Source organism: Camelus bactrianus, chromosome 36, assembly GCF_048773025.1.
Source record: "Camelus bactrianus isolate YW-2024 breed Bactrian camel chromosome 36, ASM4877302v1, whole genome shotgun sequence".
Classification (NCBI taxonomy): domain Eukaryota; kingdom Metazoa; phylum Chordata; class Mammalia; order Artiodactyla; family Camelidae; genus Camelus; species Camelus bactrianus.
This window is the reverse complement of record NC_133574.1, coordinates 10,536,656-10,562,685: the sequence shown is the minus strand read 5'-3', so window position 1 is coordinate 10,562,685 and position 26,030 is coordinate 10,536,656.

The following is a 26,030-nucleotide window of genomic DNA, read 5'->3' as shown; positions in this document are numbered from 1 at the left end:
CAAGTGTGTCTGTATGATTATGCATTAATATAATCAGAAGTTTTGAATTTTAGAAAAATGGAATAAAAAATTTTAACTGTAAAATGAGATAACAAAGATTTCTTCAAATAGCAAATGACTTTTCTGGATTTCTTTGACATTACAAGAAATCTAGAAAAGCCCAGTGGTCTGGAAGCTGTGGCTTATTACCCAGCTGCACAAGTGAATTACTGTTTTGAACACTGTGGAGTGGTGGAATGAAGAGGTGTCTAGGTGTTCTACTGCTTGGATAGACTGCCCTACGAGGACATTGCTAAGATTTATGTCAGAGAATGTTTTGCCTATGTTTTCTTCTAGGAGATTTACAGTGTCTTGTCTTATATTTAATTCTTTAAGCCATTTTGAGTTTATTTTTGTGTATGGAGTGTGGGAGTTGTTCTAACTTCATTGATTTACATGCTGCTGTCCGGTGTTCCCAACACCATTTGCTGAAGAGACTGTCTTTAATCACTGTATTTTCTTGCCTATCTTTGCCAAAGACTAATTGACTGTAGGTCTGTGGGTTTATTTTTGGGCTTTCTAGTCTGTTCCATTGATCCATATGCCTGTGTTTATGTCAATAACATTCTGTTCTGATGACTGTAGTTCTATAGTGTTGTCTGAAGTCTGGGAGGGTTATTTCTCCAGCTTCATTCTTTTTCTTCATTATTGCTTTGGCAATTCTGGGTCTTTTGTGGTTCCATATAAATTTAAGATTATTTGTTCAAATTCTATAAAAAAAAAAAGTCCTGTGTAATCTGATAGAGATCACATTAAATCTGTAGATTGCTTTGGGCAGTATGACCATTTCAACAATATTGATTCTTCCAATCCAGGAGCATGGGGTATCTTTCCATTTTTTAGAAACTTCTTTAATTTCCTTCATCAATGTTTTATAGTTCTCCGTTGAATTTTATTAAGTGTGTTTTCTGCATCTATTGAGATTATCATGTGGTTTTAGTCCTTTCTCTTGTTGTTGTGAATTATTACATTGATTTGTATGTGTTGAACCACACTTGTGTCCCTGGGATGAACCCAACTTGATCATAATGTATGATCTTTTTTTATGTGCTGTTGCATTCTATTTTGTAGTATTTCCTTGAGGATTTTTTGCATCTATGTTCTTCTGTGATATTGGTCTTTAATTCTCTTTCTTGGTGGTGTCTTTGCCTGTTTTTGGTATCAGACTGATGGTGGCTTCATAGAATGAGTTTAGGAGTATTCCCTCATGCTTTTTTTTCTTTCTATCAGCTTTATAATGTTCTGGAAAGCACATGAAGAAAATATGGTAAAGTGGCATAAGGCTATGACTATGGTAAGTTCACCTAACGAGTAGTTTTCCCAACAACATAAATTCTTTTGTAACAAAAAGGGAGGGAAAATGACTGCTTTAAGATGTAAGATGTGAAAGGCTATTCTACCACACACATTTCTTGTCAGTCACACAGAAGTTGTCAAATAATTATCCCCTGCCACTCAGAAAAAGATAATACTGTGAGAACACACTGTCCACAGAACCCCCTGTCCACTTCAGCATAGGCATCAATTTTTCTGCCCTGCTCAATGAGGACACACAGCCGTGGCTACAGGAAAGAGCCCTGATGCCCAAGCACCATCACATCCCATGACAGGAGTCATTCCCTTCCCATGGGGGGGCAGACAAACTCAGAAAGCCCCAAAAGCCTGGGCGAATGGCCTTAGTAGTGTTCGTTTTTCAAGGCTCTGAGCCCCAACCTATGTTGTTTGCATCCAAAAAGAGGCCATATTAACAGATACACACCATTATATATAAAATAGATAAGCACAAGGACCTACTGTATATCACAAGGAACTATATTCAATTTCTTGTAATAACCTACAGTGGAAAAGAATCTGAAAAAGAAAAAAATATATATATATACTGAATCACCCTGCTGTACAACTGAAACTAACACAACATTGTAAATCAAATATACATCAATATAATGTTTTGAAAATGCAGCTCTAAAGAGCAATACAGTCATGGTGTGAGCTGCCAGGCCCAGTGAAGGAATTTTGAGAGGTGAATGTTTTAAAAAATAATTCCTAATACCCTGAGATAACTATTTCCAGGATGGTGCAATTTTACCTTTAAAAAGGGAAAGAAAAAAAAAAAACAAAATACAAAAAACTCAGACATCACCATCCTGGAATTAACCAGCACACAATTAAATTTTGGAAAAGAAAACACAAAACGGTAATGCAGTCATTCATCAAATTCAGAAAGCAAAACCAAAAATGCTAGCTCCTTACTGCCTGATTTCAAACAGAAGTCTGGTATAGGTTACAGCATGAAAACGTAATTCTAATAATTAAACAAAACTTCATAAAATGAACAGGACTGGCAAAAGTATGTTTCTGGTAATTCAACTCAGGGGATGTCCAAATATAATGCAAACAACTCATGCAGTTTTAAATTTTCCAGAAGCCTCCCCAACTTTTTTAAATAGGTAAAAAAAAAAAAAAGGAATTGATTTTAGCAATATATTTATATTTAATCCAATAGAGCCAAAATATTATCATTGCTGCATATAATCAACAGAAAAATATATGAGATATTTCACATGCTTTTATTCATACTAGACCTTCAAAATCTGAGTGTATTTTACATGTACTGTGCATCTCAACTTCAGCTGGCTATGTATCAAGCAAGCAATAGTTACATGTGGCTAGCGGCTGCCACTTTGTTTTTCTGTGCTATGTTTTGGTTTTTTTTTTTGTTTGTTTGTTTGTTTTGTTTTGTTTGTTTGGGAGGGTAATTAGGTTTTTATTGATTTATATTTAATGGAGGTACTGGAGAGTGAACCCAGGACTTCGTGCATGCTGAGCACATGTTCTATCACATAGCTATACCCTCCTCCCTAGCAGCTGCCACTTTGGACAGGGCAGATCTCAGTGGATACTTTGCACTTATTTGTAAGTCCAAGTCTTCTCAAAAAAGAATCCCAATGGCAACCTCTTAAATGGATGCCTTCAGAAAATATAATTTCAAATATAATTTTTAAGTTTTTCCACTTCACCAAGGATGCTCTCTACTGTGATAATCAAGCAGATGGCTTCCCTATCCCTCATGGAGTCCCTGAAAGCAACTTGTAATGGGAGCAGAATGGGAGACTTCTGAACTCTCTGTGCCTTTGAGGATCACTTTCGAGAAAAGAGACATTTTACTTCTGTTCCAGTCTCTTCACCTCCCTAGAAAAGTGTCTTCACATCATCACCATGTCCTTTCTTTCCTCGAATCCACCTCTCATTCCACTGCTGTCGGTTTTAGCCTCCCCAAACAGAAAACCATTGGTACTCCCCCATTTTTAACACATCACCAAGCCTCAGTGTGTCCTTCTACAAAAATACCCCACTACTTTTCCTCACCCTGACTTTGGCTTCTCCACACCCAGTCTCTTGTAGTCTACATGTGAACTAAGATTTAAGAATAACCCCACCTCCCAGCCCTGACACATACACCCTCACTGCTGTTAATGGCCTGTTGCCACTTTCTCAGACAGTGACCTTCATCTCCCCCACACCTGTGGTCCTGGTTGTTCATGGACCTGGGAATCTACCTTTGTGGGACTGTGGAATTCTGTTCATGCTAGTTCCATTCCAGGCCATCTGGTTCTAGACACATGTCCCAGGAAACCATTTCCAGTGATTCTGGACTCCCTGACCCCACCTTTCCTTGGAGCACATGCTCAATAACAGCACCCCGCCAACCCTAACCTCAGCAGGTCCACAGTGGAATCTGCACTCGGTTCCTCTCCACTCCCCACAAGCATGACTCACTCTGCTCTTCTACACATTCAGGGAAGAGGTAAGTTCCTTCCTATAGTTACAGTGTGTCTCCTACCACCATTCATCCCTACCTTCCTCCAGGGTGTTTCTAAATTTGGAATTAATGACACATGTAAAAATCATCTGAACTTTGGAGAAGCTAGTGTGTGAATCAACCTATCTATCTTGCTATGGTGGCTTCAGAGATCTTTTAAAACAACTAGATTAAACTGCATCCTGATTTTTCTTTACTGCACGTGAAATTGTAAATAAGAAGACAATGGAAGACCTTCCTAATGTCTAATATAAACCAGGCTATATCAAGTTGCCCATTTTTATTAGGTTTTGAAGATTTTTATGTTTTTATTTTTATTTTTTAAGTGAAAGGTCTTTATTGTAGAAAACAAATCAATATGATTAAATTTAAGTTTGACAGAATCTACTGTTAATGACAAATTAATAGCAAGTAATTCATGCCAAGAACTTGAGCTACACATTTCCATCTTGAGTCTGCCAGGGACCAGTGATCAGTACAGAGACCGAGCTTGGTTTGATATTTATATTTGTAGCTGTGCTTCTTTAAATTTTTCTCAATGGAGGCAGCTAGCCCACCAAAATAATGTTTTTGATTTCTTTAAATTTTAAAGACAGAAGAAAAACTCATTATGTTATTTGTCAGATCTTGTAAACTCTTGTAATTCTAGTACCCTCAGAGACCATAGTGATGGCTTCATAAGCAGTACATACAAGTGAATATTTTGATGATGCTGATTGGTAGACATATATCTCAAAACGTTTTGAGAAACTATTTCTTTGTGCTGTGGATGTATTTGAGGTCCCCCACTGCCTTGGTGCTGTGTTCTTCCACCTGGAGTGAGACACTCGCTCCCCTGTCACAGCTAAGATGGCTGATCAGAGAACATGGAGTGAGCATCAGCTAGCCTGAAGTCCCTAACACTTCTCTTCCATGTCGGATTTCCATGAGAATGAAGTCCAAAGGGAAAAACCAAGAGTGGAAAATATTAAATTTGGTTTGGGCTCATTGCCTGTTTTTCTCAAAATCAGTGCAAGTTTCCTCCTAACCCACTGTGATTTCATTTGGACAGTGACAGTGGGTTCATCTGTATGTGCTCTCTTAGCATTTTTGCTAGTTTAATGACAACTTTTTTTTTTTTTACTTTTTAAAATTGAGTTATAGTTAGTTTACAATGCCTCAATTTCTGGTGCACAGCACAATTCTTCAGTGATACATAAATATACATATATTAATTTTCATATTCTTTTTAAAAAATTGGCTACCACAAGATATTGAATATAATTCCCTGTGCTATACAGTAAAACTTGTTTATCTATTTTGTATATGTCACTCAGTATCTGCAAATCTCAAATTCCCAGTTTATCCTTTCAAAATCCCCTCTACCCTAGCAACCACAAGTTTGTATTATATGTCTGTAAGTCTGTTTTTGTTTTACATATAAGTTCATTTGTCTTATTTTTTAGAGCCCACATATAAGTGTTATGTGGTATATTTCTTTTTCTGGGTTAATTCACTTAGAATGACATTCTCCAGGGACATCCATGTGGCTACAAATGGCAATATGTTCTCAATTTTCATGGCTGAGTAGTATTCCATTGTATAAATATACCACAACTTCTTTATCCAGTCATCTGTCAATGAACATTTAGTTTGCTTCCATGTCTTGGCTATTGTAAATAGTGCTGCTATGAACATTAGGGTGCAGGTGTCTTTCGGAATTAGGGATTCTTCTGTATATATGCCCAGGAGTGGGAACACTGCCTCATATGTTAAGTCTACTTTTGGTCTTTTGAGGAATCTCCATACTGTTTTCCACAATGGCTACACCAAACAACATTCCCACCAACAGTGTAGGGGGGTCCCTTTTCAACAAAACCCTTTCCAGCATTTGTCATTTATAGACTTTTGAATGATGGTCATTCCGACTGGTGTGAGGTGAAGCCTCATTGTAGTTTTAATTTGCATTTCTCTGATAATTAGAGGTATTGAGCATTTTCTCATATGCCTTTGGCCATTTGTATGTCTTCATGGGAGAATTGCTTGTTTAGGTGTTTTGCCCATTTTTTGGATTGGGTTGTTTTTCTTTTTCTTATTAAGTCGTATAAGATGCTTATATATTCTGGAGATTAAGCATTGTCAGTTTCATCTTTTGCACATATTTTCTCCTAATCCGTAGGTTGCCATTTTGTTTTGCCTATGGTTTCCTTTGTTGTGCAAAAGCTTTTAAGTTTAATTAGGTCCCATTTGTTTATTTCTACTTTTATATCTATTTCTTTGGTAGACTGCCCTGGGGAACATTGCTGAGATGTATGTGAGATTATGTTCTGCTTGTGTTTTCTTCTAAGAGGTTTATTGTGACTTGTCTTATGTTTAAGTCTTTAATCCATTTTGAGTTTATTTTTGTGTATGGTGAGAGGGAGTATTTTAACTTCATTGATTTACATGCTGCTGTCCAATTTTCCCAACACCATTTGCTGAAGAGACTGTCTTTTTTCCATTGTATGTTCTTGCCTCCTTTGTTGAAGATTAATTGACCAAAACATTGTGGGTTCATTGCTGGGCAATTTTGTTCCATTGATCCATATGTCTGTTTTGTATCAATACCATGCTGTTTTAATTAATGTAGCTCTGTAGTATGGTCTGAAGTCTGGGAGGGTTGTTCCTCCAGCCTCATTCTTTTCCTTCAGTTATGTTTTGGCAATTCTGGGTCTTTTGTGATTCCATATAAATTTTATAATAATTTGTTCCACTTCTGTGAAATATGCCCTTAGTAATTTGATAGGGATTGCATTAAATCTGTAGATTGCCTTGGGAAATGTGACCATTTTAACAATACTAATTCTTCCAATCCAGGAGCATGGGATATCTTTCCATTTTTTAAAGTCTCCTTTAATTTCCTTGTAGTTCTCCATGTATAAGTCTTCTGCTTCCTTTGTTAGATTTACTCCTAGATATTTAATTACTTTAGATGTAATTTTAAAAGGGATTGTTTCTTTATTTCTTTTTCCTGTTCATTCATCATTAGTGTAAAGAAATGCAACTGATTTTTGTACATTAATCTTGTATCCTTTTGTACATTAATCTTGTGATCTTGTATCCTTGTACCTTGCCAAATTCTTTCATTAGTTCGTGTAGTTTTTGCCTGGGCCTTTTAGGGTTTTCTATATATAGTATCATGTCATCTGCATATAGTGATGATTTTTTAGATTCTTTTCCAATTTGGATCTCTTGTATTTCTTTTTCTTTCCTGATTGCAGTGGCTAGGACTTCCAAGATTATGTTGAATAAAAATGGTAAGAGTGGAGAACCTTGCCTTTTGCCAGATTTTGGTAGGAAGGTTTTCAGCTTTTCACCATTGAGTTCTATGCCGGCTGTATGTTTGTCATGAACAGCTTTACTTATGTTGAGATATGTCACCTCTATACCTACTTTGGTGAGGATTTTTATTATAATGGGCATTGAATCTTATCAAATGCTTTTTCTGCATCTATTAAGATGATCATGTGGGTTTTGTCCTTTCTCTTGTTGTTGGGGTATATTATTGATTGATTTGCATATGTTGAACCATCCTTGTGGTCCTGGGATAAACCCGACTTGATCATGGTGTATGATCTTTTCTATGTGCTGTTGGATTCTGTTTGCTAATATTATGTTGAGAATATTTGTATCTATGTTTCCTCAGTGATATTGATCTGTGAGTTTCTTTTTTAGTAGTGTCTTTGTCTGGTTTTGTTATCAGGGTGATGGTGACTTCATAGAATGAGTTTGCGAGTACCCCCTCCTTTTCAATTTTCTGGAAGATTTTGAGAAAGGCCGGTATGAGTTCTTCTTTGTATGTATGATAGAAATCCCTGGGGAAGCCATGCAGTCCTGGACATTTGTTCATTGGGAGTTTTTTTTTTTTATGCTTATTCAATTTCATTTCTAGTGATTGGTTTGTTCTGGTGGTCAATTTCTTCTTGATTCAGTCATGTGGACTGTATGTTTCCAGAAACTTGTCTTTTTCTTCAAGGTTATTCATTTATTTTCCATAAAGTTGTTCACAGTATTCTCATATGATATTTTGAATTTCTGTGGTATTGGTTGTAATTTCTCTTTTCCTTTCTTATTTTGATTGTGCTCTGACTTTTCTCTTCTTTGTAAGCTAGGCTCGAGGTTTGTCAATTTTATTTACTGTTTCAAAAAAAAAAACAACAGCTCTTTGTTTGATTGACTTTTTCTATTGTTTTTTAAATCTCTATTTTATTTATTTCCTCCTTGATCTTTATTGTTTTCTTCCTTCTGCTGACTTTAGGTTTTGTTTGCTCTTCTTTCTCTAATTCTTTTAGTTGGTTAGTTGTTTATTTCAGAGTGTTCATCTTTTTTGAGGAAGACCTTTATTGCAATGAACTTTCTTCTTAGGAATGCTTTTGCTGCGTCCTATAGATTTTGTGTGGTTTTGATTTTTGTCATTTGTCTCAAAGTAGTTTTTAATTTCTTCTTTGATTTTATCATTGACCCATTGGTTTCTTAGTATCATGTTGTTTAATCATCATGCTGTTGTTTTTTTCTCCTTTGTTTTTCTGTAGTTGATTTCTAGTTTCATGCATTGTGTTCAGAAAAAAATGCTTAAAATAATTACTATCGTCTTAAAATTGTTGAGTCTTCTTTTGTGCCCAAGTACATGATCCACCCTAGAAAATGTTCCATGTGCACTTATGAAGAATGTATATTGTATTTTTTTTTCGGATGTAATATTCTGAAATACCAACCATGTCTAATTTGTATATTGTATCATTTAATTTCTGTTGCGTTATTAAATTTGCATCTGGAAGATCTTCCTGTGAGGATAATGGGATGTTTTAATTTCCTACCATTATTTTATACCCAGCAATTTCTCCTTTTATATCTGTTAGTATTTGCTTTATGTATTTAGTTGCTCCTACATTGGGTGTAGTTATGTTAATGGATGTAATATCTTCATCTAGTATTGCTCCTTAAATCATAAAACGTTCTTCATCTTACTTTATGGTCTTTGTTTTAAAGTTCATGTTGTGTGAAATCAGTATTGCTACCCCTGCTTTCTTTTCATTTCTGTTTGTGTGTAATATCTTGTTCAATTTTCTCACTCACAGTCTATTTGTGTCCTTTTCCCAAAGGTGGGTCTCTTGTATGTGGCATATTGTAGGTTCTTGTTTTATTATCCAGTCTGTCATTCTAGGTCTTTTCATTGGAGCATGTAACCTATTGAAATTTAAAGTAATTTCTGATAAACTTTAGTTTATTGGGATTTTGAACTTAATTTTGCAGGTGATTTGGCATTTTTTCCCTTGTTCCTTTCTTTTTCTTATTGTGTGTGTGTTTTTTTTTTTTTTTTTAAGTTTTCCTTCCTATTATCTTGGTTAATTTTTTGTATTTGTGACTCTCTTGTAAGTTTTTGTCTTATGGTTACCCAATTTTGTACATATGTTAACCCATTACTGTATCTGTTTGTTTTAAACATATAGAAATATAAGCTCAAACCCATCCTACCGAGAATGATTTAGATGTCTTCTTCTACTATTCCATGTTTATTCTGTTGTAATTCATGGTATTTATCACCTTTCCAATTATGGTTTTCTCCTTTCAAAAGCAACCTGCTTCTTTTTGATTTAGAGTATACCATTCAATATTTCTTTTAGTATAGATTTAGTGTTGCTAAATTCTTTTATTTTTGCTTGTCTGTGAAGATATTTATTTCTCCTTCTATTCTAAAGAATAGACTTGCTGGATAAATTATCCTAGGCTGAATCTTTTTTGTTTGTTTGTTTCTCATTCAGGACTTTGAATATATCTTGCCACTACCTTCTGGCTTGTAGTGCTTCTGTAGAGAAATCAGCTGGAAGCCTTATGAGGTTTCCTTTGTAACTAACTCTGTTTTTCTCCTTATGCCTTTAGAATCATTTCTTTATCTTTAACCCAGGCCATGCTGATTATAATAGAGCTCAGTGTGTGTCTGTTTGGTTTCTTCTTGTTTTGGTCCCTTCGTACTTCCTGTATTGGTATATCTGATTGCTTCTTTATGTTTCAGAAGTTCTTAATTAAGATTTCTTCAAATACCTTTTCAATCCCTTTTGCTTTTTCTTCTCCTTCTGAGACCCCTGTTATGCATAGGTTTTGGCAAGTTTTATATAATCCCATAGGATAATTGTTTTCATTCAATTTTGTTCTTTCATTGCTTTTTATTTGTTTTCCTCTCTTCTGTTCTGATTAGTTATTTCTGTTGTCCTGTATTCTAAACCACTTATTAATTCCTCTGCATTAAGTAGCCTACTTTTTTTTTTACAACTTTTAACTCAGGTCTTATCTCAGCAAATGTGTTTTCCTATTTTAATTCACACTTTATAAAGTTTCAGTTTCCTATTTGACATAGTCTTTGCCTCTATACACAATCACCTTTTGTGTCTTTAGTACTTTTATCTCTCCTTCTTTGAAATCATGATTTAATAGATTATCAAGGTTTATTTCATTGATCTCTCTTTCAGGGGATTTTACCTGCTCTTTTAAATGGGTGTTGTTCCTCTACTTGTTTATTTTACTTATATCTCTCCTGCACTATTGATTGTGGAGCATCAGTTATCTTTTCTGTTTCTAAAGGTTTTCTTTTTACTTATTTACCTAAAACAGATGCAGAAATAAATCTCAAAAATAAATTTAAAAGAAGAGAATAAGATTTGAAAACAGATTATGAACAATAAAAGAACAAGTCAAAGAGAAATAAAAATTGAGTTGAGACAAATTTTAAAAGCCATAAAATTAGAAAATAATATCTGAAAACTGATTATAATAAATAAGAGAACAAAACAAAGAGATAAAAAGCAAATTGTGAGAAATTAAAAATCTTAAAAAAGAAAAAAAATTTGAGAACAGAGTCTAATCAATAATAGAAGATTAAAGCAAAGAGAAATAAAAATGAAATTGAGACAAACTAAAAACAATTTAAAATATTTTAATGTCCAATTTTTAAAGGGGTTAAACATAGAAACATAAAAATCTTTTAAAAGTAAAAATTTAAAAAGTAAAAGAAAAAAGTGAAAATATGTGGATGTGTTCTTGTGGGCACTATGTGTTCTTAATAATTTTGTCGATAGCTCTGTCTGAAGTATGGGTGGTTACTATGTCTTCCTGTCTTTTGCCTGTTATCCTTTTTGTTGGGGATTTGGCCTGTGATCTGGTAGTAAGAGTCTTCCCTGGCTATTAAATGAGATCTCCTTTTTATTTTGTGGTTGTTGCTGCTCCTGTTCTCACCCTGCTACATGAACTCCAGTCACTGGTTCCAGAGGCCCTCCAGTTGTGCCCCTGATGTGTGCTTCTCCTAGTGCCATGTGTCATGTCTCCTCCAAATGCTGCATTGTGGTGGTGCACTTGTGCATGATAGGTGGTTGGGTCACTCTGTCTTTCAGTGCCCATCCCAACTTCACTTCAGTTCCATGCTCTCTAGGTGGACTTGGATAAAATGGTCATACCAGCCATCACCCCTTCTCTGTGCCAGAACTCTGCTCCTTGTTCATTTGTCTTAGAAGCATTAGTTCACAGAGGTACTGCAGCAGAACTTTCCTATTTTCCTGGGGCTGTAAACAAATCTGAGTCCCCTCTATGAGGTTGCAGAGCCCCTAGGTAGGGATTGAGATTTCAACCCTGCCTCCACCTGGGTGCACATTAGAGTATATGGTGGGTGTGGTTGAGTCCCACCTCTCTTCTCCAGAAAAGGCACCAGAAATGATGCCACAAGTCTTCAAAGACAAAAGCTATGGCACCCCTCCCCCCAGGGCACACCAGCAGTGTTGCTTTGCCTTTTTTTTCATATTTTATGTGGGACTCATGTTGTTCTGCTCTGTATACCTTCCCAGCGATGGCACACAGCACATTGAAATCTCCTGAGGTTGCCTCTGTACAATTGGCCCAAGTCCTCCATCAGGCTCAGGCAGTCTGTTTCATCCCACACCTGCTGGTTCGTGTCTAAACTTGGGGAACATGAGGAACCTTTTTGCCCATTTAACTTTGTTCTGTCAGTCAAGGGCTATTCTACACAATTTCAAGCCTCAGAAGTTCCCCCTCCACCCAGCTGACCTCTTCATTGGAGTGAGAGAGACCCAACAAATGAGCACTATACCACCTTTGCTGCTCCCTCCCATGGGACTAGACTGCACTATTTTCCTTTTTCTTCCTTTTATTTTCCTTTTCTCCTACCAGATTAATGGTGTGTTTTGTCTTTTGATGAAGGTGAAGTTCTGTCAAAGTTCATCAGACTTTCTGATTGGATAGGTGGGTCAGTGGATGTCGGTCTTGGTGCATTTGTGGGAGAGGGTGAGCTAAGAGTGTTGTTCTAATCTACCACCTTGGCCCTTCTTGATTTTTTTCTTTTTTTAAGTGTACAGTAGTCTAGTGTCTGTATAAGTGTCAATTGTAGTGGGATTTTGTTCAGTAAGCCTAAAATCTTTACTTTGAAATAAAGTACTGGGTTTATAAAAAAGAACTAAGTTAACAGCTGCAAGCCAGCATCATCCATTCAAGGGTGTGTTATAGAAGGATGGAGGGGAGTAAAGGGAGAGGGGGAAGAGACACAAAGGGTGAGAGAGTGGAGAAGGTGGAAGTCCTACCTGCTAAAAAGTGGATGCTTGCTGCCTTTCAACACAGCTCAGTGCAGGGGCACCCTACTTTATGCAGGAAGAGCTAGCTGTCTGGACTCTGATCTACAGACACTGCTGTCAGTTTCTACTCTGGAGTTGAGCAGGTGCTGCTGGAGGAGAGTGTGGAGTCGGGGCAATGGTGGTTGGATGGAAGCCTCTGATGTGAACAAGGAGCTGTGAGTTCAGACTTGCTCCTTAAGCCCCTAAAGGACAATGAGCAAGTGAGTCCTTCTAGAGAGACAAGGAGGGAGAGGTTCCTGTGGTGCTCCCACTGACTCTCCAAGCATCTAACTTGGAATTCTGCATCAGGCTGACATCTTTGATCAAGAAACAACACAGGTTGCTTTTATTTCCTAATTTAATAAAAGCCTTTTGTTCACTTCCACGGGAAGCATAATAACAAATCTGAGCTACTTTAAGAAGAAGGGAAATCCTCACTGAGCACCTACCCTGCACCAGACATGGTATAAGGAACTTCGTGGCTGTTATCTCAGTGACATCTGACAAGTCACTAAGAACTGGGATGAAGGGACATGAGCAGATACCAGAAGACAAAGACAAGCTGAAGGCAGATGTCATACAGACAATTCCACAAGAATGAATAGCAGAAGCAGAAAGTGGAGATGGTGTGGGACCACATGGGCAAATTCCTAGGTTTGAATTCCAATGAACTAGGCAGGGAGGTAATCCTGGACTTAAAGCATAAAGATCATTGGTTTCACAGTTTCTCTGCATGACCAATTATTTTTGTTTGTTTGTTTCTTTTTGCTGTCCTAGATTTTCCAACATGGCAATTTTTATACTTCTTCATCAACCATTCCCTTGACTGCTTCTCTTTCAACTCATATGCATAAAAGACTTCACTCCAGGACCAGATAAGAAATCAGTTAATAACAGGAAGGATAAGCCTTCAGAACTTGCCAAGCAAAAGGAGAGATTGGTATGCACAAAGGTAAATATGTAAGATGATGAATAATTGAAATTTAAATGAGTGGCTCACAGTAGTGCTCAAAAAGTTCAAAGAGGAAAGGAAGGCAGGTGGAAGTGATCCTGTTTGTGTGTGTTTGTCTGTGTGAGTATGCATGCTGGGAAAGGAATTGGGTAATGGATGAAGACATCATGCAAGATGGTTGAAGTGTCAGTAACAGTCTTTGGAATATGAGTTGAGAAAGGGAAATAAAAAGTTGAATTTGGAAATGATGTTTGAGGCCAGAATGTAAAAGGCCTTGAAGGTCAAATTAAGATATGCTATCATATTTTATAAGTCTTGTCTTTCAAACCAATTATGTGTTGACCCTCTTAGAATGGTGAATTAGAGAGGAGATGAAGGGTTCCTTTAAAGAAGACATCTAGGCAAACAACAGCACACTGAGGCAATGGTACCCAGCAGTTGCATTCCACAAGATTAAGTACATTAGCATTTCTAAAGAAAAATAATAATTTATAGTACTGTATGTTTCCTACTACTTACAGAGTTAGAAAATAGCTCAGTAACATTGAATTTGAAATATTCAAAGGGTGAGCTAGACAGACATCAAGTAATCTTTTGTGTGGTTGAATGTGTGTTTCAAAATGTTTCAGTTTTTCCTGACAGTGGCCACTTTTATTAGGTATTTACCTAGAAACAGATTTGCTGGAATAGGTTTATCTGTATGTTCAGGTTAAAGTGGATACTGACAGGTATTTGCTTCTCAGGTGATTGTACTAATTTACATGCTCATCAGCAATGTAGCATTCTTTATGTGCTCCTGAAAGTTAGGAAGTTCTGAGCCTCAATTCAGTTCTACAAAGGGTAAAATTTTAAACAATCTCCTTTGTAGTTCTCATGCATACCAAATTTTTAGAGTTATTATCAGTGGTATAATAAATAAATTATCTGTCCTTTATTTCTGGTACCAGACACAGAACTTCAAAACTCTTGGAATTTCTTGAGTCAGAAGACCGTCTATTATGCTAATGAGGTGACTCATGGTAGTGGGCCCCAAGTTAACTTCAGCATGAGCACTAATCCCAGAAAGACCAGCCACATAATTAGAGGGTTGAAAATTAGGGACACGCTGGACTCTGGGAAGATGGGAGTAGATGGTGCTGGAGATGGAGATTAGTCATGTGTCCAATGATTTAATAAATTATAAAGCCCAAGTAAAACCTCTGGACTTCAAACTCAGTGATGCTTTCTGGTTTGTGAATACCCTGAATCCACTTGCAGCCAGTGTCTGAGTTTGGCATATACTAAGTCTGTGTAATTTATTTGTTGAACAACTTAATGCACTGATTCTAACCTGAGTCTTACATCCAACTCTTGTATCATTCTGGAAGTATAAAGTCTACGAGCTTGTGTCTCTCATGGTGAAGCTTGACATTTCTGTCCATGTGGGGAGATTCAGGAAAGGTATGACTAAACAGTGGGAATATTACTGTGTGGAAAAAGGCATCATCATAGGAAATGAAATCCTCTAACACAACAATTTTCAGTTCAAAGCAAGCCAAAACAAATTGACTATTCCACTTGTGACCTAGGCAGTGAGCATTGGTCTCTCCAGTAAGATTTGGCCTCTCCAGTAAGATTAACAAGAGGACAGATGACTGGATAAAGAAGTTGTATATTTATACAATGGAATAATGTACATCCATAAAAAATAATAAAATAATGCCATTTAAAGCAACATGAATGGACCTGGGAAATATCATTCTAAGTGAACTCAGAAAGAGAAAGAAAAATGCCATATGATATCACTTATATGTAGTATCTAAAAAGTAGATGAAATTATTAAAAAAAGACTCACAGACATAGAAAACAAATTTATGGTTTCCAGAGGGAGAAGAGAGTGGGAAGGCCTAAATTGAGAGCTTGAGATTTGCAGATAACAATATATATATAATATATAAAAAACAATTCCAAATTGTGTAGCACAGAGTACTATATTCAATATCTTATGCTAACTTATGGTGAAAAGGAATATAAAAAAGAATATATGTATGTTAATGTGTGACTGAAGCATTATCCTGTACACCAGAAATTGACATAACATTGTAAATTGACTAAACTTCAATAAATAAATATAAATAAATATATAGATATATTTTAATTATGCATTAAATTTCAACAATAAACTTTTATTCTCTAAAAGAAAGAGGAGAGTGAGTGGAGAAGCAATTTGAAATGTATTTTGTATTTCATTATCTCATAATATAAGGATGATTCTAGTCTATAATTAATAAATAACTTGTAAGACTTAAACCCAGCAGAGAAAATACTTAAATATTTACTTTTGGGAAATTAGATTTTGCCCAAGAGGAAAAAAATCTAAAACTGATATTAGACATCCACCAATAGACATTCAAAAGAAGTGCAGTGTCTTCCAGTATTAGACTGACATGTTCACCTTTATTTCCTAGAATTATACGGATTGTGGGGGAATGGAATTAAGATAAAACTATGTTTGACTTTGGATGTCTGGCTAAGACATTTTAGTTTTAATTTTTGTTCACAGTGGAGAGTGGAGAAGTTTTGAAAGGCAGCTATGCTCACCATTATACCACCAATGCCTTCGAATGGAGAAGTTTTGATCAGTAGAGGGAAGAGAAGAAATTAGTACCACAGAAAAAGGCATTATCAAGGAAGGTAGAACAAAGATAACTGATATTGACTGTACATGGCTACCAGACTTTCCATTAGTTCATCCTTTTATTGAAGATTCATAGGATTACACTTATATTTACTTCTTCCCTGCAGAATGTGCTGTCAATTTTTTTAAAAATAAGAAATGTCATGCTAATTTTCAGACAGGTATACAATATCTGTCTGAATAGATCATGGAAACATTGTTTGAGAATTCTGGCCAATTATTAGTAATTTCAGTATCAAATCTAAGAAAGAGGAGTCAGGAGCAGCCAAGATGGTGGAGTAGAAAGACACTAGTAGCTCACCCTTTCCCACAAATACACCAAGAGAAACACCCCAGGACCCACCCATTCACTCAGAACACCTACTGAACATTGACAGAACATCACCTTCTTCAAAAGACAAAATTCACCACAAATCTGGTAGGAAAAAAGTAAAAGGAAAATAGCGTGGGATGGATCCCACAGTGTGGGAGTGACAAATAAGGATTCACACTCTTAAACTGGGGGGGACGGAGGACTCCAAGTCTTGTATCTGTGCAAAGTAGCCCTTGACCCACAAAACAATAAGTAAAATGAACACTAAATTTCCCTGTGACCTCAGCCCTAGACACAAACCAGCAGGGGGTGGGCTGGGGATGGCTGCCAGAGCTACGTGGTGGACTGGGGCCAACTGCAAAGAGGCAATCTCAGGGGGCTGGAGTATGCTATGAACTATGTCTGGGAGGATATAAAGAACAGAACAGCCTAAGTTCTCCATAAAATTTAAAAAAAGAAAACAATACTGCTGTTGTGCATTGTAGGGAGGAGCACAATGCAGCTGGGCCATAGCCTTTGTCTACACAGGCCTGTGGCACCATTGCTGATGTGTTCTTAGAAGAGAGGCAGGGCTCCAGCACAACCGCCATATCCCTTAGTGTTCAGCTCCCAGGCAGAGGTGGATTTGAAACACGAATTCATACCCAGAGGGTCCACAACTTCACAGGCAGGACTGAAATTTGTTTACAACACCAAGCAAAGGGGACCATTTTGCTATGCAGGTGTCTTTGTGGACTCACACCTCTAAGACAAATGGGCAAGGACTAGAGTTCTGGCACAGAGTGAGGGTGAGTGCTGGTGTGGCCATTTTCTGTGAGCCCATCTACCCTGAGTGGATGCAGCACTGAGAGTAGTTCTGACCAAGTAGCATGGCCTGTGGGCCTCTGGGAAGAGTGAGCAGAATTTGCAAAGTGGGGTGATTGAAGGGGCAGCATTTGGCACTTGGCATGGTGCTGATCTGGTAGCATGAATTCAGTCACTGAGTGCTGGAAGCCCTACTGGTGTAGGCATCTAAGACAGGTGAGCAGAGTTTGTGTATCAGGGCATGTGCAGGTGCAGTGTTTGCTGCTGGTGATGTCACTGACCTGATAGTGCATCACCAACCAAGTGTGTGACACTGACATTCCTTTAACTAAAGCTAGGACAAGGGCAGAGTCAAGAAAAAGTACTTAAACTGCTCCAACCCCACCTACTATGCACCAGAGCTCAGAATCAGGTTTGGAAGCCTCACTCCCAACAAAAAGGAAACAGACCCAGTCCCTGACAGAGCTGTGACAACCACAGAACAAAAAGGAGACCACATTAAAAAACCAGAGAAGGCTCTGGTCACCACAACACCAGCCACATCCCTAATCAAAAGGATAACAGACAACACACATAGAAGAAAGACGTGGCTACCATCCATACTAAAAACAGACATAGCGAAAAAATTATTAGGTAAGCACAGTCTACACAGGAACACATCCTCTTCAAAAAAAAAATCCCTTGAAGGTCAGAGAAGATAACTGATACTTCATAATCCATAGTGCCAGAGAGATATAAGTAAAATGAAGAAGGAGGGGAATGATTCTCAATTAAAAGAACAATAGAAATCCCCAGAAAGAACAGTCAATGAAATACATCTCAATAGTCTACTAGAACATGACTTCAAAACTGGAGTGATGAAAGCACTGAAAGAAATAAAAGAGACTATAAATAGAGAGAGAGAACATTATGAAAAGGAAATTGAAACTATAAAGGGGCGATAATTAAAAACATAATACTCAATGGCTATGAAAAGAACCAAGCTATAGGCAGTCAAAAGCAGACTAGACAATGCAGAAGAATGAATAAGTGACTTAGAAGACATGATAAGAGAATTCACCCAATCAGAACAGCAGACAGAAAAGCAAGAGAAAAAAAGGAAAAAAAAAAAAACAATGAAAGCAATATAAGGGATCTATGGGATAATATATTACATTCCAACCTATGCATAATAGGGGTCACAGAAGGAGAAGAAAAACAAAAGGGATTGAAAAAGTATTTGAAGAAATCATGACTGAAAATATCCCAAACCTAAAGAAGCAATCAAATATCCAAGTACAGGAAAAACAAGAGAGTACTCAAGAAGAAGAACCCAAATAGACCTACACCAAGACATATTAAAATTAAGATGGTGAAATTTAAAGATAAAGATATTATACTAAAGGCAGCAAGAGATAAATGAATTGTTAGTTATAAGGAAAACCCCATAAGGCAATCTGTTGTATTCCCTTCACCAACACTGCCAGCCAGAAGGGAGTGGCAATATATATTAAAACTTCTGAATGAGAGAAAGCTGCAACCTAGGATAATTTATGCAGTAAGGCTGTACTTTAGACTAGAAAGAGAAAGAATTTCACAGACAAGCAGAAACTAAAAGAATTCAGCAATACTATACCTATGCTAAAGGAAATAATGAAAGGTTTACTCTAAATAGAAAATAAGCAGAGGACAAGGGCAAAGATGGTGGAGTAGAAGGACACTTGTAGCTCACCCTCTCCCACAAATACACCAAGGCTGATATCCATGAACCCACCCATCCAATCAGAACAAATGCTGAACTTTGACAGAACATTGCCTTCTTCAAAAGACAAAATACATTGCAAATTGAGTAGGAGAAAAGAAAAAAAAAAGGAAAAGAAAGGAAAATAGTGGGGAACCGGTCCTGCAGGGAGAGAGTGACAAAAGAGTAATAGCATTCATTTGTTAGGTCTCCTTAACTCCAAAGGAGAGGTCAGTGGGATGGAGGGGGAGCTTCCAAGGTTTGGATCTGGATGGAATGGCCTTTGACTGACAGAACTAAGTTAAGTGGGCACAAAGGATCCCTGTAATCCCCAGGCATAGACATCAACCAGCAGGGTTGGGACAGGACAGGCTGCCCGAGCCAGGAAAAGGATATGGGCCAACTCTACAGAGGCAAGCTTGGGGGACTTCAGTGAGCTATGTGCCATAGCTAGGGGGATATACAGGTCAGAAAAGCCTGGGTCCCTCATAAAATACACACACACACACAAACACACACACAAAGCAACACTGCAGGTGTGCCCTAGGGAGAGGGGCACTGTAGCATTTGTCTCTGCAGACCCATGGAACCATTATTGGTGTATCCTTGGGAGAAGAGAGGCAGGGCTTAATGACAACCACCATATTCTCCAGTGTGCAGCTGCCAAGTGAAAGTGGGGTTAAAACCTGAAGCTATACCTAGGGTTTGGCAAACTCATAGGTGAGAGTGAGATTTGTTTACAGCCCCAGACAGAGGGAAACTTTCTGCAAAGGTGCCTCTGTGGACTCATGCTTCTAAGAGAAATGAATAAGAAGCAGAAATTTGGCACAGAGCAGGGGCAAGGGCTAGTGAGGCCATTTTCCCTGATCCAGGGACATGACTGTTGGGCCTCTAGAACCAGTGAGTGGAATTCAGGCAGCAGGGTGAGGATAGGGTCGGTGACTACAACAGAACAAAAAGGAGGGCCCAGTAAATAGCCAGGGCATGCTCTTGCCATCAGAACACTGGCCACAACCCCAACCAAAGTGATAACAGGCAAAAGGGAATGAAGGAAGACTTGGCAACTACCCATAAGTAAGAAAGAACTCTCAACAAAATTATAAGGGCACACAGTCTATAGAGAAATATATCCATATTTTCTTTAATTTTTACTTTAATTTATTTATATTTTATTCATTAAAAAATGTTTCTTTAAAATATTTTTATTAATTTTTAAAATTGATTTCAATTTCATTTTTATTTGTTTTGTTCTTCTGTTATTGATTATACACTGTTTTCAATGTTTTATTTTGCATTTCTTTTTCATAGTTTTATTTCTGCATCCACTTCAGATAAATAAATGAATAAATAAAACCTTTCAGGACCAGAGTAGATAACTGATACTTCATAATCCATAGTGCCAAAGAAAGATAAGCAAGATAAAGAAGCAAAGAATCACTCCCAATTAAAAGAACAAGAGAAATTCCCTGAAAGAATAATCAATAAAACAGATTTTGATAGTCTGCTACATCATTATTTCAAAAAATGACTGATCACAGTACTGAAGGAACTAGAACAAATTGTGCATAGAGACAGAGAATATGTCAAAAAAAAGAAATTAACACTATAAAAAAGAGCCACATAAAATTGGAAAACCCATTTATTGAAATGAGAGCTAGTGGGCTAGATAATGCAGAGGAACAAATAAGTGACTTAGAAGACAGGAAAACAAAATCACCTAATCAGAATAGCAGAGAGAGAAAAAAAAAACAATGTAAACTATATAAGTGACCTATGGTATAATATAAAGTGTGTCAATCTATGCATAACTGGGGTCCCAGAAGGAGAAGAAAGAGCAAAAGGGATTGAAAAGGCATTTAAAGAAAAAATAACTGAAAATTCCCCAAACCTAAAGAAGCAATCAGATATCCAAGTACAGGAAGCACAGAGGGTCCAAAACAAGAAGAAACCAAGCATAACCACACCAAGACATATTATAATCAGGATGACCAGTTTTCTACTGAAAGGAAAAAAATGTAATTGGAAAGGTGATAACTACAATGAATAACAACAGGATAAACATGAAATTGTAAGAGAGACGTCTAAATCATTAAGAATGGGAGAGGGAAGCAAGAAAATTAAGAGTATTTTTCTTTTTTTCTTTTTCTTTTTCTTTTTGGCAGGATGGTTTGAACTTATATCACTATCTGTTTAAAACAAACAGACATAGTAATGGGTTAGTATATGTAAAAACCAGAGTAACCACATGACAAACACTTACAACGGAGACACACACAAAATAAAACAGAGATAATACAAGGAAAATTATCAAACCACAAAAAGAAAAAGAAAGAAACAAAGAGGAAATACCAAATCAACTGCAAAACCAAGTTCAAAATGGCAATAATTACAAGTCTATCAATGATTACAGTAAATGTCAATGGACTAAATGCTCCAATAAAAAGACAGAGTGGTATATTGCAAAATAAAACAACAACATACCATATGCTGTATACAAGAGACACACTTTAGGGAGAAGAAGAGACTTAGAGTGAGAATGAGAGGATTGAAAATGATATTCCATGCAAATGGAAAAAAAAAACAAAGTAGGAGTAGCAATACTGATTACAGACAAAATAATTTAAAAACTAAAGCCATAAATATAAACAGGGCACTGTATAATGATTGAAGGCAAAATGCAAGATGAGGATAGTATACATGTTAACATAGAAGAACAAAACATAAGAGAACCTAAATACATAAAGTGAATACTAACAAATATAAAGAGAAAATCTATGGGAATACAATCATGGTAGGAGATTATAACACCCCATTCACATCACTTGACAGGTTCTTCTGACAGAAAGATAAAGGCAACACAGCAACTAAATGATACAATGGAACAATTAGACTTGGTTGATATTTTCAGAATATCACATCCCCCAAAATTACAATACACATTCTTTCCAGTGCACATGGAACACTTTCTAGGATGGACCATGCACTTGGGCACAAAAGAAGACTCAACAATTTTAAGAAGATAGTAATTATTTTAAGCATTTTTTTCTGAACACAATGCCATGAAACTAGAAATCAACTACAGCAAAACAAAGGAGAAAAAAACAACAGCATGATGATTAAACAACATGATACTAAGAAACCAATGGGTCAATGATAAAATCAAAGAAGAAATTAAAAAATGCTTTGAGACAAATGACAAAAATCACAACCACACAAAATCTATGGGATGCAGCAAAAGCAGTCCTAAGAAGAAAGTTCATTGCAATAAAGGCCTTCTTCAAAAAAGATAAACAATCTGAAATAAGCAACCTAACCAACCAACTAAAAGAATTAGAGAAAGAAGAGCAAACAAAACCTAAAGTCAGCAGAAGGAAGAAAACAATAAAGATCAGGGAGGAAATAAAATAGAGATTTAAAAAAATAGAAAAAGTCAATCAAACAAAGAGATGGTTTTTTGAAAGAGTAAATAAAATTGACAAACCTCAGGCTTAGCTCACAAAGAAGAGAAAAGACAGAGCACAAATTATCAAAATAAGAAAGGAAAATGGAGAAATTACAACCAATACCACAGAAATTCAAAATATCATATGAGAATACTGTGAACAACTTTATGGAAAATAAATGAATAACCTTGAAGAAATGGACAAGTTTCTGGAAACATACAGTCCACATGACTGAATCAAGAAGAAATTGACCACTAGAACAAACCGATCACTAGAAATGAAATTGAATAAGTATTAAAAAAAAAACAGAATATTTATATAAACTCAGAATATTTACATAATCTCAAATTAAGAGATGCTTAAAAATAGTGGGTGAAATTTTGATGAAGAACAGAATATTTACATAATCTCAAGTTACTGGTTAGTCAGAAAGGAAAAAAGAACTTTATAGGGAAGAAACCTAATAGACACCACCTAATGCAGTGATGAACTTAGCATCACCCATAAGTGGAAAAACTGACATCTTGTGCCATCTAAAGTAACACTTTGGGAAGAACATAGCATCACTGATGCCTGTTGTGCTCCTGCTAACAATACATGACATGGAACTAGTCATCAGGCAATATCAGAAAACTATAAAATGGACACTATAAAATTAATGACATGTGTTCTTCAAAAATCATAAGATCAGGAAAGAAAGGAAATGCTGAAAATTGTTCCATACTAAAGGAGAATAAAAGTACAAATCAAATGAATACTATTTTTCAATATCTGAGCACAGATATTAGATATTATAGATATAATATTAGACATTATAACTCCTATAAGAACAAAAAGTCATGATTAAAATTTTAAAGGAAGATATGCAAATGTCTCATCCAATAGAAAATAATAAGAAAGAACTTACTTTAAAAAAAAAGGAATGGAAAACCTGAAGTTGAAAAGTATAACTGAATTTAAAAATTTGCCAGAGAAATGATAATGTCAAGAGAATGACAGAGAAGACATTTGGAGAAAATCTTTTCAAAAGGCACATCTAATAAAAGACTGTTATCTTCAATATACACAAAACACTTAAAACTCAACAGTGAAACAAAAATACCTGATTAAATGTAGCCAAAAGTCATTAACAGACATCTCAACAAAGAAAATACACAGAGGGCAAATAAACATATCAAAAAATATTCCGCATCATATGTCATTACAAAAAAGGAAAGAAACCTATTAGAACACCCGAAATTCAGGACACTGACAACACCAAATCCTGGTGAGGATGTGGATCTATAGCACTTCTTATTCACTGCTGATGGGAATGCAAGATGGTAGGGAATCTGCGGAAGACAGTTTGGCATCTTCTTAAAAAGCTAAACACTCATGCACAATATAATCCAGCAGTTGCACTCCTTGGTATTTACCAGAAGGAGTTGAAAACTTATGTCCACACAAAAAACAATATACAGATGTTTAGAGCAGCTTTATCCATCATATCCAAATCTTGGAAGCAACCAAGATGCTCTTCATTAGGTAATGCGTAAACAAACTGTGGTACAGCTGGAAAACAGAACAATATTCTATGCTAAAAACAAATGAGCCATCAAGGTATGAAAAGACATGGAAGAAATTTGAATGCCTTTGTTTTTTTTTTTTTTTTTTTTGAATGGCTATTACTAAGTGAAAGAAGCCAATTGGAAAAGGCTACATATTGTATGATTTCAACTATGTGATATCTTAGAAAAGGCAAAACCATATGGACAGTAAAAAGACTGATGGTTGCCAGGGATTTTGGATGGGAGAGCTGAATCGGCAAGCAATGAAGATTTTGAAGCTGGTGAAAATAAACCATTTGATACTATAATAATGCATGTATGTCATTACACATTTGTCCAAATCCACAGAACGCACACCAAGAGTGAAACTTAATAAAAACCATGAGCTTCAGGTGATAAAGATGTGTCATTATTGGTTCATCAACAGTAACAGATAGAAACGTCCCCCACCAGAGTGGCCTAATAGGGAAGGTTGTGCAAGTATGGGGACAGGGCATATGGGCAATCTCTCTACCTTCCTCTCAGTTTTGATGTGAGTGTAAAACTGCTCTTGGAAAACATCTATTTAAAGTTTTACTAGTCATAACCACAGAGAATATATGCTTTACAGGAAAAGGAGTCCTAGGAGGGAAGCTCATACTAATACAGGACTTCCTCAAAAAAGAAGAACAATCTCAAATAAACATTCTAACCTACTAGCTAAAAGAATCAGAAAAACCAAGAGCAAACAAAAGCAAGTCAGCAGAAGAAAGAAAATAAGAAAGATCACGGAGGAAATAAATAAAGATTAAAAAACAATGGAAAAAATCAATATACCAAGAGCTGGTTTTCTGAAAGAGTAAACAAAATTGACACATCTCTGGCCAAGCTCATGAAGAAGAGAAAAGAGGGAGCAGAAAATAACTAAATAAGAGAGGAAAATGGAGAAATTACAAACAATACCACAAAATACAAAATGTCATATGAGAATACTATGAACAACTATGAGGAAATAAAATGGATAATCTAGAAGAAATGGACAAGTTTCTGGAACCATAGAGTCCACCAAGACTGAATGAAGAAGAAATTGACCACTTGAACAAACCAATCAGGAGAAATCAAATTGAATTAGAAATAAAAGGCTTACCTAGAAACAAAAGTCCAGGACCAGAAGGCTTCACTGAGGAATTCGACCAAACATACAGAGAACTCATAACAGTCCTTCTTGAACACTTCCAGTAGACTGAAAAAGAGAGAGTACCCCCAAATTCATTCTATGAAGCCACTATTAGCCTGATACCAAAAACAAAGGTACTACCAAAAAACAACATTATGTACTAATATCACTGGTGATCATAGATGCAAAACTCCTCAACAAAATATTAGCAGAGTCCAACAGCACATAAAAGAGATCATACACCATGATCAATTTGGATTCATCCCAGGAACACAAGGATGCTGCAACATACATGAATCAATCAATGTAATGCATCTCAACAAGAGAAAGAAAAAAACACACACACACAATCATCTCAATAGATGCAGAAAAATCATTTGATAAAATTCAACACTAATTTATGATAAAACACATTACCAAAGTGGTTATAGAGGGAACACATCTCAACATAATAAAAGTTTTTTTTAAACTTTTTAAAATTGTTATAGTCATTTTACAATGTTGTGTCACATTCCAGTTTAGAGCACAATTTTTCAGTTGTACATGAACATACATATATTCATTGTCACATTGTTTTTTGCTGTGAGCTTCCACAAGATCTTGTATATATTTTCCTGTGCTATATAGTGTAATCTCCATAAAGGACAAGGTTGTCACTCTCACCACTTGTATTCAATATAGTCTTGGAAGCCCTAGCCACAGCAATCAGGTAAGAAGAAAGAAATAAAAGGGATCCAAATAGGAAATGGAAGAGGTAAAATTGTGACTATATGCAGATGACATGATACTGTATACAGAAAAATTTGAAATTTTCACACAAAACTTCTAAAACTAATAAAAGAATTTGGCAAGGTAACAGATACAATCTTAATGGACAAGAATTGGTTGCATTTCTTTATACTAATAATGAATCATCAGGCAAAGAATTT